Below are 3,321 nucleotides of genomic sequence, written 5' to 3' on the forward strand. Positions count from 1 at the left end.
CTTCAAAAGAATTCCAGCTCAGTAACATGTGAAACTGCACACGCTGATTTCTATGGATTCCAAGTTTGCGTTTTCACCCCATAAATCGCTGTGAAGAGGCTGAATTACTGAATTTGTACTAAGGTCTTGGAAACATCACATCGAAGATACTGACGCAGCAGTCTCCACTCATAACACTAACCACGCTGTCGAATAGCTAGAAATGTTTTCGGTTGGAATTTTATACTTTCGAAAGTAATAATTAAATTTAGTCTGTTTTTGCGATAATGACATTGACATGTAACATACAACGTAATGAGCGCAGTACTGGTCAAGCTTTTTTCTTGGTTTCCTCCGGCATCTGACTTCCCAAAGTTATTAGCATATTACTATGAACAGCATATAAACTGTTTCTGCACATTATCATTTCTAAACCTGCCGTTTCATCGATCATAAAAACAAAAAGAAAAAAGCCTTGAAATCTGTTCCTCTGTTCTCGATTCACTTACCCGAGCAAACGATTTAAATTTATCGAAGCAGAAAACATTTGCTGCTCACCCAGCGTACGGGAAATTTTTAATTTGAGGTCCCGATATTATTAGCTGTTAGGGTACACCAGAACCAACCCATAGATCTACATGGAAAATGTTGACCTTTACTGCATTTCCGAACTGTCATATTTTAGCATAGGGGTGAGCTACAATTTGAATAACACACTTCTTCAATTTGCATTTTAATCTTTAGTCTGCAGCTTCATCAAATACCTGCAGAACTATTCTGATCTAGTGGTTTCCCTAAAAAGCTAAATTCCGAATTTTTTTTTTAAATGGAAGGAGCACGTTCCACTTGCTTTCGCATTCATCCGCAGTCTGAGCTTGTTATCTGGAATCGCGTCGTACACGGGAAGTTACGGGCTAGTTTTCCGCTCTTCTTGTAAATTCATTACGCAGCGTATTGTGTTTCGTAATCATCTTGTCATACAAAATTTTCTTAATAGTTCTCTTATTTCCATGGCTGTGGAGCTGCACATCTAGGATATGACGAAGCAATATAGGATCAATTATTGCGCATCTGTTGATTTTGAAAAAGGAGGACCAAATGTCTGTGTGGGCGTATATACATATGTCTCTGCGTGTGTTTTGGAGGAGGGGCGGTGGAGTACACTGGAGAGGAAGATGGGGGGGGGGGGGGGGGGGGGGGGGAGGGGCAGCGGTTGGTGCCATACGTGAGGGAACAAAATAAAATGTTATGAAAATATGCTCAGCATTGCGTGGCTTCCACGTCTTTTCGTGTCATCTTCCCCCTCAATACTCTGCAATCATTCCCTGTCTTAACATGTGTCCTGTCATATTTTTCCATTGCATTTTGAGTCTTTCCACGTATTTCTCTCCGCACCGATTCCGTGGAGAACCTTCTCATTTCTTAACAGTCCACCTACTTTTCAAGCTAGTCTGCTTTCTGTGTCCTCCTTGCGTGTTACAATTTTCAAGGCAGTGCGCTTTTCATATCGTCCATCATTCTTGTTTCGTGCGTCGTGTGCTATTCTGATTCCAAGGCAGCAAAATTTCTTTACTTTGCCGCCTTCGTTGTCCCCAATTTTCCACACAAAATGCAATTTTTTTTTCATATTGTCAACCACCCTGTGTAGTAGATAGTCATGGACGACACGCGTTTGCTTCCAATCAGAGAACGTAACTGTTCCCTATGAGGGAAACGACACTCTTCGTTACAGATTATTTGACGTTAACTCTCCCGGATATTGTTCCTTGCACGACGCCAGAAAGACGAGAGGTTTCCGCAAATTTTATAAGGGACATGAAAACGAGAAAGATGGAAAAAATAAGGAAACTGTTTATTACCTCAAAAGTAATCGCCATAAGTGTTAATACCTTTATCCCGCTGTGAGGCAACACGATCAATACCTTCATGGAAAAATTGTTTGCGGTTGTCTACGGAACTATGATTGTATCCAGATGTTCTGCTTTTCCTCTGGAGCAAATCGATGGCCACGGATGTGTCTTTTCAGAGCTCTAAAAATCTGGAAACGTATCGATTGAGTTCGGGATTAGACGGAAGATGTGTAAGGGCTTCCCTGTAACTCTTTGGCAGCGTACTCGAAACAAACTCGGCAACATTTGGGCTCACCAAGACGCACAGCCGTGTCAATCCGGGTGTCATGGTGGCTGAGAGAACTCTGAGAGCACAGCAGTACGTCACTGACATCCTCTACTTATATTACTTCTCATGCGACAGTTTCTTTATGCCACTTTTCTACATTACAATGGTCGTTGTGGCACGTGTCTCTATGTAGTATCTGAGTGATGTTTAGGTACTCCTGTAGCCAGCAAGACGCCCAGATCTGCCCCCCCCTCCAACAGAGTTATTGAACTGCTCCTACCTAAGAGTTTTATGTAACCCCCCCCCCCCCCCCCCCCCCCAACGGCTTGAAAAACCACGTACCAACTTTTCATACAGAAAAAATGAACAGAACTTGTTTTTTAGCAAATTTTGTAGTGGGATATCTTTTCGATGTAGATTGCTATTTTAGAGTTACTCAAGAGAAACGCATTTAGAGGCCACCTCTTGAATAATTTGAAAACTATGGCCTCTAGTGAAAACGTATCCCGGTACAAAATTTAACTGCATCAAATTTCCTGTTAATTTTTTTCTGTGGTTTGAGCATAGTGAGTGAGAGAATAAGAAAAATTGGCGTGAGGTATTTGAAGGTGTTGTCGGTAGCATAAAACACTGCAGTAGGGACAGACGATGAATCATCCTATAGTCATCATCTGTCGCTATATGGTGTTCGGCAATTCCTGTTAGAAACTCCTAGTACTTGTGAACAGGAACCCATGTCTAGAAGTTTCTATTCTACGACAGTGTCAGTGGAGATGTGTAACGCATCCACGTCTACCGAGGAAAAGAGAAAAGTCCCAGAGTTGCTTGTCCTGGTGTGCAGTACGGTAGACAAGATGACACGTACTACGTCAGGCAGTCATCTGATGTCACTTAACATCTGCCTTGCTGCGAGACCTATTCATTGTCTGTGCGTCTCCGATACAGTAAACACGGTTCGGTACACGTTTCCGAAATACACGGACATGGTCCTTTGTGTATGGTGAAGCTCAAGGTAACGGAAGAGCTGCTAGTCGGCTGTATCACGAACGTTTCCCGCAACGGAGCACGCCACCGCACAAACTTTTGCAGTTACGCAGCAACTCCGAGAAGTTACTTTCACCGTCGGGAGGCAAGACTATGGTGCTCCACGGTATCGTCGCACGACCGAATTTGAAAAAGATGTCCTGCGTCGCGTTGAAGAAGATCCGTCAACGAGTACTCTAA

Source organism: Schistocerca piceifrons, chromosome 1, assembly GCF_021461385.2.
Source record: "Schistocerca piceifrons isolate TAMUIC-IGC-003096 chromosome 1, iqSchPice1.1, whole genome shotgun sequence".
NCBI classification, from domain to species: Eukaryota; Metazoa; Arthropoda; class Insecta; order Orthoptera; family Acrididae; genus Schistocerca; species Schistocerca piceifrons.